Here is a 7,603-nt window from a genome sequence, read left to right as displayed (position 1 = left end):
CCCTCTGCTCCTTTGTCGAAGATTAGCTGTCCATAGATGTGTGGTTTTATCTCTGGGCTTTCAATTCTGTTCCATTGATCTGTGGACCTGTTTTTGTACCAGTACCATGCTGTTTTGATCACTGTAGCTTTGTAGTATGTTTTGAAATCGGGGATTGTGATTCCGCCGGCTTTGTTTTTCTTGCTCAGGATTGCTTTAGCAATTCGCGGTCTTTTGTTCCCCCATATGAATTTTAGGATTGTTTGTTCAATTTCTGTGAAGAATGTTCTTGGGATTCTGATTGGGATAGCATTGAATCTGTATATTGCTTTAGGTAGTATGGACATTTTAACTATGTTTATTCTTCCAATCCATGTGCAAGGAATGTTTTTCCATCTCTTTATGTCATTGCCTATTTCTTTCAAGAAAGTCTTGTAGTTTTCATTGTATAGATCCTTCACTTCCTTGGTTAAGTTTATCCCAAGGTATTTTATTCTTTTCGTTGCGATTGTGAATGGGATAGAGTTCTTGAGTTCTTTTTCTGTTAGTTTATTGTTAGTGTATAGAAATGCTACTGATTTATGCACGTTAATTTTATACCCTGCTACTTTGCTGTAGTTGTTGATTATTTCTAATAGTTTTTCTGTGGATATACACTACATCAACAAAATGAAAAACAAAAACCACATGATCATCTCAATAGATGCAGAGAAAGCATTCGACAAGATCCAACACCCATTTATGATAAAAACCCTCACTAAAATGGGTATAGAAGGAAAGTACCTCAACATAATAAAGGCCATATATGATAGACCCACAGCCAACATCATACTCAATGGACAAAAGCTGAAAGCCATCCCTCTGAGGACAGGAACAAGACAAGGGTGCCCACTTTCACCACTCCTATTCAACATAGTACTGGAGGTGCTGGCCAGAGCAATTTGGCAGGAAAAAGAAATAAAAGGAATCCAAATAGGTAACGAAGAAGTAAAACTCTCGTTGTTTGCAGACGACATGATCCTATACATAGAAAACCCCAAAGAATCCTCAAATGAGTATCTTTATAGATACATTTTATATACTATATAGTTTAACCTCTGCTTACTTCATATTATGTGGACATATGTAGAGGCACAGCCAATCCCCAGGCCTCTGAGTCAAGTCACACTACAGTAAAAGCATTTGTTCCCGAATACATCAGAATAGGGACAGTGAGATAGCAAAGGAAGAAATAGTAGCGAGAACAAAGTATGTCTTGATTTCTTTAAGAGAGAGCTTGGTTGGCTAACATCTAAGTTCAGGGAAAGCTGAGAGCCCCATAAAGGTGAGGGGTGCTTTGGATGGTCTGCCTTGATGCTATCCAGGCTTCAGTGATGCTTTGGCTGGGGACTACCTCTATTCTGCATTTGAGACTCATTGGCAAGGAACCACCGGTGACTCATCTTGTCTACCTTCTCCAGGTTTTCTCTTGCCTCCTTTTTCTTTCCCAACTGGTCTGTGTCAAGGCAGGGGAAAATTTCGATGTTTCCTTTTTACTCATGAATCCGTAGAGAATAATTTAGGAGCCATTTTAGGCTGGGTGATCTATTAGTCCCTTTTCTATTAGCCTGTGATACAATGGAGGCCTGGAAATTAATAGGTTGGTCTCTGTCCCATTCCACATAATCCCTTTGCCACAAATGCTGAGGTGACAAAGTCTCAGTGGTTTTAACCCTAAACAAATCCCATGATTCAAAGTCTTAGTTATTTCAACTCTCATCAATTCCATGATTGGAAGGAGAAAGTGGGCTATGCGGAGCTTGCATCCATGCCATAATCTCTTTCCACTTGGCTCCTGAAACTCCCATGGGCAACAAACGAAGCACCATGACTCCTTCTCAAGGGTTACGAGGCGCAAGGTCTCATGAGCTCATGGTCACCAGGGACCTCTGAAGGGGCTGTGCTTTCCAAAGACCACTCAGCCAGAGGGTGTGTGCTGGTGTCTTGGGAATACTGTCCTCTGTGGGACTGGTGAGACACTTTTAGTTGCTTAAATTTACTTTTCCACTAATAGTCATTTCATCTTTAACTCCGATGTTTGATGAGTGTGAAAATGGTACAGCCAGCAATCAGCTGTTTTTCTTTTTCAGCATCAGTATAGCCATGTTATTTTTTTTAAAAAAATGAATGCAACTTTTTGGAAAGGTCCTTGACCTGGTAGCCTGTGAGAGATTAAAATATTTACAGTCTGAAAACTAGCTGTGACTCCAATATAAAATTTCCATCTTCATTCAAACACTTTATCATAACCTTTCTTGTAGCAGAATGAATCGAATATGGCTTGTTTCCCCCAGTGGGGTGTCATCTCCCAGAGTGCAAGGACCTTGTCTTGACACTCATATATCCTTCTAGGGCGGAGCATATGTCCTGTAAATACCCCTTAAATATTTTTGAATTAAATTTAAGCAAAAGTAAACTTTGTTTGGTAGTTACCTCTAAATCCATATTCTGGTTAAATAGCTAACTTACATTTTGGTTAATTTGCTTATTTTCCTTATTCCATCAATTTAAAAAAATAATTCAGACGGAGAAAGTAAAGTTGCCAGCCATCCTTGTTTAAACAAAGCTCCCTGAGCACTCTATACTGCCATCTAGTGGGAGAAAAAGCACCACGGTCATGGAGCCCATTCTCACATGAGGAAGAAACAGGGTCTGTGTTTAGAACAATGTCAGAAGTGGCTGGTAGTTGAGAGGCTGGGAGAGGGGCACAATGGAGGATATGTGTTTTCCTCTGATTAGCCACGTGCTGCTGAGGGCAGTTGCCTCTTTGTGCTTGGCATAATAGCAGAGGAAGCCCTCTTTGTGGTGTTGCGAACAAATACATCGTGATAAACTCTGGGTGGTGTTCTTGGCTGCGGTTCTATTTGTGAGCTAGTAATTTAGGCTATGGGATATTCCCATCAGAACAATGCAACTTTTAGAGGAGAAAAGTCACGGTTTTATTAGCGTAAGTGCTACACACACACGCACACACAGAGCCACAGACACATAGATGTGCACACAGCATTGTTTCACCCTCTTGCTGATTCCTGGTCCTGTCCCGCCTCCTCGGCAGCCCCTTGCCTGAGTGTATTGCCTGAGGCTCAAGGGAGTATCCTTAATACAAAGCTGCACTCGGCTCTGCAGGGGGCGAGCCACGGACTTCCCGGCTCAGCCTCTGATGGTGATTACTGGGTTTTTTCATCCAAGAAGACTGTATTTATCCATAAGCAGGACTGACAGTCAAGGTTCTAAGGTCCCTACACCAGTCAGATCCCTCTTGCCTTCAATTTTCTTTGATTGTTTCTCCTCTCTCCTCTGCCTTGCCAGTTCTCTGAGCAAACCTGTGAGTTCCTTGTGGCCCCTTTTGCCTCCTCCAAACACACAGCAGCGCACACAGATACAAATACACACACTTGAGGGCCCTGGCTTAGATCCCTGTTAGGAAGCGGCTCTTGAGAAAATCAGAGAAAACCCATTGTGTCATGTGGCCCAAATGATTGGCTGAGTTGGCACTGGGCCATTTGGTATGAGTTGAAGGATGTGGTGTCTCTGTACCATCCATCCTATAATCTCTCTCCAGTTGGCTTCTGAAAGTCCCATACAAATTGAGAAATATCATTATTTTCAAACTAGAAATTAGGACTCATATCTGACAGGTTATCAGGAAAATAGGGCAGAGCTGTTTGGGGAAATCTGGGACAAACGGTCACTCAGAAATAGATTCTACCTCGTGTTCCAGCTGAGATCATGGCAGAGGCTGCTTGCTTGGAACACTGTTGAGAAGGATTCTGGGGCCACATCTGGGTTTAGTGGGGTGAGGAATGCAGGGGTCTATCTGGAAGGTCTCAGGTAGTCATGGGATGGGGTAGTGGAAGCATTACAATATTGGCCTTACAAGCAAATGGTTTCTGGGAGGCCTAACAGTGAAATGCTCTTAGCTGTTAACATTGTTGTGTGAATTAGTGAATTAAATTATTAGATTTGCTGCCCATCAACTCTCAGGGCTCTAAGGGGATGGAGTCACAAGATTGGGGAAGTTTTTTATGGCTTCTTCTTCTTTTTTTATAATTGAGATAAAATTCACATAACGTATAATTCATCATTTTAACCATTTTAAGTTGTACAATTCAGTGGCTTTTAGTTCTTTCACAAGGTTGTGCAATCATCACCACTATCTAATTCCAGAATTTTTTCATCACCCCAAAAAGAAACTCTGTATCCATTAAGCAGTCACTCCTAATTCTTCCTTCCCTTCAGCCCCTGGCAACCACTGATCTGATTTTTGCTCCTAGGGATTTGCCTACTCTGGCTGTTTCCTATAAAGAGTCATACAATATACATCCTTTTGTGTCTATTTTCTTTCACTTCATGTTTTCAAGGTTCATTCATGTTGTAGCATGTATTGGTATTTCATTTCTTTTTAGGGCTGGATAGTATTCCATTGTATGGATATAACATATTTTGTTTATTCATTCATCAGTTGATGAACATTTGGGTTGTTTTCACCTTTTGGCTATTATGAATAGTGCTACGATGAACATTCACATACAAGTTTGTGTTTAAACACCTGTTTTCAACTCTCTTAGGTAGATAGGTGTCCCCCTCCCCCCACTTTGGTGATGATGAATCTATTTGAAACTGTCTGATAGGTGAGTTTTGCTAAGAAGAAAAGAGCAGGAGTTTGAGTGCTGCCTGGCTGGGGCATGGAAGGGAAAGGGTACAGAGCATCTTGGGCATGCTGGTGAATCCTAAGGGCGAAGGGTCTCTGGAAAGGAGAACAGGAGAGGGAGGAGATGGTGCCAAAATGGGATGGCAATGACCTTGAGCTTGGTGGACGGAAGAAGAATGGGTTTGTCCAGAATTTATAAAATGGCTGCTGATGGCTTTCTGTTTTTTATAAGGAAAGGAAAAATCTCTGGTGAGGATAAAAAGATGGGCTGGGAGAGGGTCAAGGGAAAATGAAAATGGTCATGGCTTTGGCTGTGTCTTAACTGGATGTTGTTAACGGAGGCATTTTTGGCAGAAAGAAAGCTTGTTTATCTGTGTGTTAATGCAAGATGACAAGGCCGGTGGAGCAAGTTTTAGCACAACAAACTGAAGAAAGGGACCCTCGTATTACAATAATGCTGCCAGGCATTTCTATGACAATGGGCTTTTTCCAAAGCGTCTTCATATCTATAAGCTCATTAGGATGAGTGAATCAGGTAGAGCAGGCGCCATTTGCTGCCTTTTGAGAAACAGGAAATCAAGGCACCCAGCACAGGGCCTGGTGATAGTAGGCGCTCAATCAGGATTTGTTAAATAAGTGAAGCAGAGTCATATCAAGTCAAAGAACGTCAGAGCTGGGAGGGTCTTTGAGATCATCCAGAAGCCCTCCCCCCAACCCATTTTTGGAGGAGGAACGTCGGAGCAGAGTGGGGAAGTCCTGGGCTTAAATGCAAGGTCAACCAGTTGGCGAGTGAAGGACCCAAGTCAATAGTCTGTCCTTGTACAGAGTGTCTTCATAACATCCACTGCATTGCTTTGTGTTCTTGTCTGTCCTCACCACTGGGCCACATGCTCCTGGGGGTGGAGCTTGTGTTTGATTCATTTGTGCGTCCCCAGGATGTAGCACAGCGTTGAAACTTGTTGAATGGATACACAGGAACTGCAAGCTCTCTGCTCTTCCTGGAGCTCTGCTCCTTCTCGTTCTGCCACAGCTTTTGGTGGCAGAGCCAGGACTCAACCACAGTTTCCAGGCCTCAGGGATCTTTTGCCTATATCGCAATGTCTATACTCATCAAGGTAGGTGACAAGGTAGTTGCACCTGGCAAGTTGCTTTGGACTTGCTAGGACCCCTGAGATAATCTCCACTGTGTGGTTATTATGGAAGTGTCTAGAAGATGAAGGAAAGAGGAAGTTTTCTTTAGTTCGAAGCCTAAGGCCAATCTAGCCACTTTCTGTGGCATCTCAATGTATCCTGTGCACCAGGAAGTTCTGTCCTTTGGTATGTTGTCCAGGTCCCAGGCGGAGGTAGTCTTGAGCCAGTGCCTTGGGGGAACTGTGCCCTTCAGTGTGGAGCTGATGATGATGGGGGCAGGCAGAGGCGATGGGATGTTCAAGGGGTTCTGAAGCAATTCCTTGTGTATCTTGTTTGGTTCTTCCTAAGGATTTCTATTTGTTCCTGAGCACATATTTGAGGCAAAGCAGAAAAGGTCTCATATTATTCCTTCCCATGCCTCAGTACTAGATGTGGCCAGCCTGTGAATGGCAGATGGCAGGGACCCAGGCCAGTGTATGGAGGGTCTTTCTGCAGACACAGAAAGAGAGGTGCAGAGGGATTACACCTAGGGTGTGGACCATGGTGTGGGCTTTGGTATCTGTCTTCTGGTTCTGCCCAGTGTTGAGCAGCCCCCATGTGGCTCTTCCCACCTGAACCTCTACTTCTGGCACAAACTCCAAGATCCTTATGTTGGGTCCTGCCACTACCTCACTGGCTTGGGAACAGCTTGCCTTCCTCTCTCCACTCCACGCCAGTGAGATTTATAGAGTGCAGAGTGCAAAAGGATCACACTGGAAAGCTCAGTGTCAGATGATGGCCATGTTACCAGCAACTCTACTCCTCCTGATTTCAAAGCAGTGTCCATACAACCTAAGAGGAAAGTCAGATGGTCTTGTCACATGGATGAGATATCCAGAGACCAGTGGTTCTTCTTTGCTCTGTGCCTCTCATCTCGAAGAGGCTGAGGGAGGTACTCAGAAGTCACCCAGGCAGACTTAGGTGCCCATGTGAAGGGGCTAGTGGCCCAGGGAGTATGAGAAGCAGCCTTGGCATTCCCCTGAGGGGCCAATTCAAGTCCTCCAGACTCATCATGGCCGGGAGGTTGGAGTGAGCCCCTTCTTTCCCATCTTTTCTGAAGGTAAGTAGCTCCTCAGTCCTTTAAGATGGCATCTTCTGCCCCAAGGGGCGCAGTGGGATGTGTGCGGGGGTACGTGGCTGTGCTGGTTTGGATGAAGAAGGATGATACCGGAGACGATGGTGAAGGAGGGGACCAATGCAGCCCCGGCGCCGGCAATACGCTGTAGTTCCAAGGGCAGCCCATTCGTGGGAGTGGGGCGAGCTCTCAGATGGGGAGGAGGAGCTGTATTCTCAGAGATTGCTTCTCTAATGACTGAGGTTTGGCTCGTCTTTACAGTGGGGGATCGACGAGGAAGCCGATTTTCAAAGTGGGCTCTTTGGATCGTGAAACAGGATGAATAGGGGAGCTTCCAAGAGAGGGTGCAGTCTGGGGGTTGGCAAAGGCCCCCTGAGAAGGTTGTAGGTGAGCTAATCCCTGTCAGGAGGGAGGGCTGGTGAGGGTCATCCTGTCAGATCTTCAGACCAGAAGTGGCAGCTAGGAACTGTTTCCCGAATAGTCACTGAGGGTCACATGGGAGAGAATGGAGGATGACAATGGGATGGGTCCCTATAACTAAACCTTGTTTAGTTCCTGTCTTGTCACAAGCCACTCTGTTTCATGACATTGTTTTGTCTCACATTAGACAGACCACAACTCCTTTTCCCCAGACTGAGATGTGAGATGGAAATGGATTACCCTCCCCTTCCACCGCGCCCCCCCCCCCC

General features: G+C 44.8%; 1 protein-coding gene across 2 annotated transcripts in view; it reads right to left on the bottom strand.

Annotated features, from left to right (window-relative positions):
• Nucleotides 1–7,603, bottom strand: part of DIPK2B (divergent protein kinase domain 2B) — a 46,903-nt gene that overhangs the window by 31,044 nt on the left and 8,256 nt on the right. The gene's annotated exons all lie outside the window — the stretch shown is intronic.

The sequence above is a fragment of the Equus quagga genome, chromosome 10 (genome assembly GCF_021613505.1).
Source record: "Equus quagga isolate Etosha38 chromosome 10, UCLA_HA_Equagga_1.0, whole genome shotgun sequence".
Taxonomy (NCBI): Eukaryota; Metazoa; Chordata; class Mammalia; order Perissodactyla; family Equidae; genus Equus; species Equus quagga.
Note: the sequence above shows the minus strand (reverse complement) of the source record. Positions and strands in the feature narration are given on the sequence as shown.